Source organism: Poecile atricapillus, chromosome 20, assembly GCF_030490865.1.
Source record: "Poecile atricapillus isolate bPoeAtr1 chromosome 20, bPoeAtr1.hap1, whole genome shotgun sequence".
Classification (NCBI taxonomy): domain Eukaryota; kingdom Metazoa; phylum Chordata; class Aves; order Passeriformes; family Paridae; genus Poecile; species Poecile atricapillus.
The window spans coordinates 935,838-943,311 of record NC_081268.1 but is presented as its reverse complement, the minus strand read 5'-3'; positions in this window follow the sequence as shown (position 1 = coordinate 943,311).

The following is a 7,474-nucleotide window of genomic DNA, read 5'->3' as shown; positions in this document are numbered from 1 at the left end:
AGCAAAACCAAGGAGAGCATTTACCCAGTGTCCCAGTGACCCTGTGCCAGGTGGGATTTGTCTTGGCCCTGGGAGCAGGGGATGGCTGGTCAGAGCAGGGCGGGGACAGCTGGCACCTGCACGCCTTGAGCAGCTCAAGCAGTTGTTACGGGGCAGTTACTGGATCTGAGACTACATTGAACCCTCCCTGCAATTCTCATAAACCATTCCCTTGTTTAATGTTTTCAGTTGTGTTTAACTCATGCTGAATGTTGCTGTATGAAGATGCTGTTTGTGGTCAATGAATACATCTCTGTGTGCTCCAATTTATTAAACATCACATGGAGAAAGGTGAGATGGAAAAAGACAAGATGTAATCTAGTCCAGTTCTTTCTGTTTCTGCATTTGTTTCACTTTCAGCATCTGAGGTTTAAATCCTTGCCAGGAATACTTTGTATGGGAAGAATTGAGAAAGACAAATCACTTAAGATTATTCCCCTCTTCCTCTGCTCTTAGCTGTCTCTCCCCTCCCGGGGCTGCACTGGGTGTGACAAGGCCAGCATCGCTCTGCAGGCAGGGCACTGGAGGCAGAGCCTGGCAGGCAGCTCTGGATGCTCACACAACACTTTTTGTACATATCCAAAGGTGCCAACAGATCCAAAGGAGATTAATCAGATGCTTTAAAGAGGTACAGAGGGCACTCAATCTGCACAGTTTAATACTTGAAGGAGTATTTGAGGGGGGGTATGTGGGACCCCTTGGTTGCAGGAGATCTGGGGGAGGAGAACTGTGGCAGCAGGAGGACTGAAGTGTGTTCTCCTGTCACAGACTCCTGGGCAGGTGTCTGGGAAGGGCTGGCCAGGCCTCCTTCCCATGTCACTTCTCCATGTGCTGTCACCAGGTAGAGATAGAAACAAATGAGTAAGTTCTTTTCATGCAAACAAGGAAAAAATATGAAAATATTCTGTTCCTCTAAAAGCATTCAGAAAATGAATAAAAAGCATAGAAACATAGTTTTTAAAAGATTTAAAACTCCAGCATTTTCAACAGTCCATTTCTACAAACACATTGTGCCCGTGGTGCTCCAATGTCAATCAGTCAATGCAACTGGCAAACAAAACAATGTTTTAGATTTGTAATTACCAAAATATTCTACACTTAGCACATAAATATTAAATTATCATAAATAATGTTGTCAGATCTATTTAATTTCAACTGTATTGTAATGTTGTTAAATGAAACAAACACTATATTTAAATTTATTCCCCTTGCAGTCCCATTGTTTTGCTTTATTTTGATTTCTTTTAAAAGACAAAGAGAAAAGCACATCCATTCTATGTATTAGGCTACAGCCAAAACAAATGCACATCAAATAAGTTTATTTAAGCAGATGTGCTCATAAAATGTTAACAAGACACAAGATAATTACAGGAAAAGGCTAAAGTCCAACTCAGTATGGAGTCCAAAGGTCTGAGTTTTATTTAAGACTGAGATCAAATAAAATATGCACTGACAGTGTAACACCAAGTCTTCTATCAGTAGTGATGCAGCCATTGTTTTCAAGGCCAATAAACTTTAATGTACCAGCGGAGTTGTATCCAAATCACATAAAATGCCTAACCATAGAACATGTAGAACAGACTAAAATGGGGGTTATGATTCAAAATATCCTAGTGCAGATTTATTTATTACCACTCCCATTTTGACATGGGGCCTGTTTCTTACATCGAGGTGGTGCTTCAAATGTTGGTGTTTCTACTGCAAACACACCTTTGTTCTTTGCAAAATGATCGTCTTCATTTACCTAAATCAGCGCACGGGTGGAGCAGAGCCCTTGCGATGTCACTCAGGGTTCCTCAGCAGGCAGCTGATGTGACCTCTCACGGTGTTGGTGCAGCCCCAGCACACTCAGGCTCGAGCCTTGGGGAGGGGCTGCCTGTGGGCTGGGGCTGCCTGTGCTGCCTTGTCATCCCTGCGCTTCTGCCTGGGAGTGCCGCTGCATTCTGCTCCGCTCCTGTGCAAGACACTGCCTTAACAATTGGTGGAAGCTTCAGGGCCAAAGAGGTTCTTTGACTGAAGGTCTTCAGGCTCTAAATAAATGGGTTATCCTCTCCTTGTTTCCATCTTTTACTTCTGGAAAGAGTTTGAATGCTCTCCCCTCAGCAGAGCTCAGCTCTCCTCTCCCGCGGTCTGTGGGTGCTGCCGGAGCCTGGCAGAGCAGTGTGTGCTCTTCCCAGCACAGAGAGGAGAAGGTCCTGGCATCTCCCTGCCTCTGGCTGTGCTGGGATGGGAGGTGCCCATGGCTGCAGGGCACGGGGCCCCTGCTAAAGCCAGAAGGCTGTCCTGGAAATGCAGGTATTAATGTTGGTTCTGTGGTTAGGGATGTCTCTGCTCAGTCTGTGCAGAATACATTTGAGATGCTCAGTGGGGAGAAATTTGGCTTTTCCCTGCACGCAGGCACATCCCGAGCAATGACTTAAGGTTAAGAAAATTCTTTTTCTGGATGCAAGGGAAACTTACAAATGTGACCAAAAAGGACCCTCTGCTTTAGCTACTAGGAATGAAAATACAGGGTAGCTTAAGATCCCATGCTTTTAAACTGCTCTTATACGCTCTCTAAGGCTAAGGGATGGATTTTGAGCACCTTGGCTTAGTGCTGCTGGAATGGCTTCCCCTTGCTGATTATTTATTTCTATTAATTCACTAACAATGAGCAGCATTCCTGCCTCCACCTGCTGGAAACATGCAGGTCTCGGTGTGTCATGTGAGAGAAATTTGGGTAACACCTTTCACTTCATTCCAAATTACAGATCCAACAGATACAATTTGTGTGTAGTAGCAACTGTTAATATTCCAGATTGGTGTTGTAGGATTCTGACCAAAATGTACGTGTTAGCAGCTGCTCCTTTTTAAGTGTTTCACTGTTGTGAAATTAATATTTTTTTCTTTTTTTTATTTTTTCAGATACCTACTTGATTTTTATATAATTTTAGAATATATGAACAAACTTTAAATTGTTTTCCCTGGACACTGTCGGGATTGGAACAGCAGTCGCAGAGGTGAAAGTCTTGTAATTAATACAGCATGTCAATCAAATCCCATCAGTGATACATATTTATTTAATATCTCTTTTTTTATTGTTGAGCGACATTATAAACATTTTAGCAGTCCACATCTGTCTCTCGTAGAACAATGGTAATTGAAATTAAAATGCCATTTTTTCCAATGTGATTATATTTTAGAAGCATACATTCTTGCTTGAGGATACGATGCTTTCAGCTCCCTATCTCACAGTGCTGAAAACTCTGTTTAACCACCAATAGTAACTTTTCTGTATGTCTTTCACCTGCCACAAGGAAACAGAATGTTACCCTGAAAATTCCTCGTTATTCGTACCGTGTTTTGCCCTCTATACCTCCTCCTCTGGCAGCAGAGATGCTTTAGGACTCCTCAACAAAATGATAATGTGCAATGTTTCTCTGTCTTCTTTGTGGAACTGAGCTTGAAAATTCAAAATCTTGCAAACTTCACACCTGTTTTTTCCCATTTAACAGTAGCATTTTAATATCTTACCAATAACTTAATGTATCTCATTCATGTCTTATTTAAATGTATTATTTTATTAATTAACTGCAATTTTTCTTAGCATTTTTGACTGCAACTCCTGCTTCCCACACAAAGGTAGGAAAAGGATTCTCTAGGGTAAAAGGTGTCAGAAACGAATTCTGAAGGCGCAGCAGGCTCTGTGTGTGCTGCGGCTGGGAGCCGGCTCGGGGGGGAACCGTGCCCTGCGCTCTGCAGCGAGATTCCCCCGTGCGACAGAGCCTGACTGATCCCCCCGCATCTTCCCCTTCAGCAACTTCCACCGCTGAGGACAGCGGGGCTTGGGGGCCGCTCTAGCGGGTCCCATTGGCCCCGGAGTGATCTTCTAACCCTCACACACTAAACCAGCCACACACTCGCTCTGCCCCTGCGTTTATGAGCAATGGGTTTATTCCTTGACACTTATAAAAATTAAGACCCAGGAGCTCATGTGCTGTTGGTACTTAAAAATCTGATCTCGGTGTCTGTCCCAGCACATGCTGGCTCCTCTGCCCGGGGTCCCGCACCTCTACCCGGGGTCCCGAACCTCTGCCGGGGGTCCCGCACCTCTGCCCGGGGTCCCGAACCTCTGCCCGGGGCTCCGCACGCCGGGAGCCGCCACTGGGGGAAGGTGCGGAACCGCACCGGCAGCGGGGCAGACCAGCTCTCTCCTGCCTGTCCCGCTGTTAATTCTCCTTCTGAACCCCCTGAGCCCCGGGCGAAACCACGCGGAGCGGGGCTGGATCCGCTGCGGGGCTCGTCCGCGGCCGGAGAGCGCAGCCTGTGCTCTGCTGTGTGCCACTCTGCCTCAGTCGCACTGCCGCAGCCAGAGGCACGAGAGCAAACGCGTCTATCGATCACTTTATTTGATGGGCTGCTTGGGACTGAGGGGTTGGGGGTTTTTGTTTTCTAAATCGGGCATAAGCAACGATGAGAAATTGAGTGCTCACGGAACTGTTCTATGTGGGCAAGTGGTTGAACAAATCAGAGTTTTTGCAACAGAACTCGCTTCGTCTAAAGCATAAGATCATTCCCGCGGGGGTGGGATGCTGACCCCGACCGAGCTTTCAGGTGACTGCGACTGAAAATGTGAATGCGATCATATCCACAGGGACCACATCGAAAATCTCACTTTGGAGTTCTCGATCCGGTCTTTCAGTTCTCTTTTCATAGTCCCTTTCACCCAGGTTGGAAGGATGCTCCAATCTGTAGTAAATGAGACTGTTCGGGCACACGTGTGTCACATAAACTCTCTGTTCCTGGGGAACATCTTCCCCCGTCCGTTACGCAAATACTGAACTTCAGAAATACCCAGGGAATGCCTATGGAAAGAGCAAAGCCCAAACTAGTCTAGGAACGGGGACCCTGCTCCATCGCCCTGGCTCTTTCTCCCCGTTTTCACATACGGACCCCGAAATACCAAAATGCCTCGGTTAAGGCAGAATTGGTCACCACGACTTCAACGAAAAATATGCAGGTCCCTCGTTTTGAGATGAGCGAGTCTGTGTTGCGGGAAGGGCAGTCATACGGACTCATCTGTCCTTGACTAACTGAGGCTGAGGGTATTTATTGTCCATGATAAATTTTTAGCCACAGGATCAGAGCGGTTCTTTCAGGAAAAGACCTTGGAAAAAGGGATTTCTCAACAATTCGATGCCACAGCTGAGTTTACATAAATTTACGCCTAGAGATGAATAGAAATAGTAAGCAATAAGCTGGGCTTATTGATAATGGGAGGAAAAATTCACCGTGTTCCTCCATGCCCGCCGTCTGGGGTGACGGCAGCCCTCCGGCCCCGGAGCGCTCCAAGAACCGCTCCAGGTTTCGCCATGCCAGCACCTAGCATGTCAGGTAACTCAGATATGCGAGAAAAGGAGAGAGGACAAGGAAACGCTGCCAGAAGCGCCTGCAGCCTCACGTGCGTCTTCCTAGCGATCAGCTGGCAGCAGGTGAGGAATCCCACGCTGGGAATTGCATCACGCCCCGCTCGGCCCGACGAGCTGCCAGGCGCGAAGTGCTGAGAGCAGGAGGGTCTGAGGGCAGCGGGGCAGGAGCAGCCCCCGGGACCGGGCTCGGCTTGGGGTTTAGGAGGGACGGTGTCCCCCGGCTGCCCCTTAGCCTCTCTCGAGGCTTGCTCAGCGTTATCCCCGCTTTCTGTGTGGCACACAGGTTGCAGCGTTTTGCTTCTCTCTTGAACAGCGTGTGTTTCGAGTACCGAAGCAAATCCTTCCACCGCTGCATTCCTTAATGACAGCACAATAATCGCTAATACAAACCAGAGCGGAGCGTTCCGCTCAGGGCAGTGCCGCTTATTCGCGCGGCTTCTGATATTTCCCGTTGTACGTGATCGTTTTCGACTGACAAAGGCAGCTCCGGAGAGCCCTGGGAGCCGCTGCAGCGCCGTCACCCCTGACTGCAGCTCCCACTGTTCATATCTTTACGTAAAAGCGACGTCCTCTGCAGGCAGAGTCCTCTCTTCTCTTCTCCTCTTCCTCCCCAGCGCGTTTTTTCATGTCTCTTTTCAAGAAGAGCCGGGGCAGTGGTGCGCAGAGAGCGCGGCGGCGAAGCGATGTGTGCGCTGTCCTGCCTGGCCCACGAGCTCCATTGGCTCTACGCGGAGCTCCGGCCGGCCCCGGTGGGAGAAGGAGAGCGGCTCGGGGCGGCCGCGGCCCGCGCTCCCGTCGGCACGGCGGGGGGAAACGTTAGTCATAGAGGAGAGGCCCCCCAGAGCCAAAAGGAAACGATTTCTCGTTGCTGCTATTTTTTTCTCCGCTGAAAATCGAGCTATATTTAGGTTCATCAATTAAACCTACAGAAACGGTCCCGTAGCACCTCGGAAAAGCAGAGGAGCGGCCAGCTCCCTCCTTCTCTGAGCAGCTGGCCCTCTGATGAGAGCCCGCGGCGAGCGGTCCCGCCGCGCTCGGCAGCCGAGTGGGTGCTCTCGCCTCCGCCCCGGCCCGACGGCTCCCAGCGCCACTCGGCACGGGCAGCCCTCCTGCATCGGGAACCCTGGATACTGCTCGGGGGGCGGCTGGTCCCGCGGAGCCGGGATCCTGCCGGACAGCCCGGCGCAGCTGCCGAACCGGCGGAGCGGGATCCCGCCCCGTTCTCGACATCGCCCGGCAGGCGCCGAGCGCCCGCCGTGCCCCACGGACAGCCCGGTGCCCCCGCCCGGGCTACTCCACGCACCTGGAAATTCTCGGGAGAAAAAGCAGAAGATTGGGGAGGCCTCGTCCTTTCCCGTCCCACTGCCCCGCTCACGCCAGCTCGGGAGATGCGGCTCTGCCGAGCGTGTCTCTGCGGGAGCTCGTCCCGCCGACAGGGACAGTCCCGGGCCGGGCAGTGCGGGGCGGGCTCGCTGCTCCTCTCGGCTGCCGCCCGCTCTCCTGGGGCACCTGCCGAGTGTCTGTGAGGGGAACGCCACCGGTGCGGGCACGGCCTCTGCCTCTCCGGCCCAGCCCGCTTCCCGGGGGCAGTGGGGCACCGCCAGACCCTCGGAAGCGCCTCGGAAGCTGCCGAACCCGGCGGCCGCGGAGGGGCCCCGAGGGCCCTGGCGGGCAGCACGGGGGGGCGGGGGCCGCAGCCCCATCCCGCTCCGGCCGGCGGGGCCGGTGCAGAGGCTACGCAGATGAAAGGCAGCGCTCGCAGGCGTTCCCCGTCAGGTCCTGTCGCCCCCCCCCCCCCCCCCCCAACCCTCCCCGGTGCACATGTCAGAGTTCACAGACCTGGCTGCTGCCTTTTACAACACTGAGCTGTAAAAGAGCGGATATTAAACCCGTATAATGGATCCAGCTCCAAGGAGAGGTTGAATTTCCCAGTGAAACTAAGGTATTTGCCCTGAACTGGGAAAGGACCCCTCCCACACCCCCTGGGCTGGGAAACCCGCGGAGCCGTCAGAGACCGGCCGTAAACT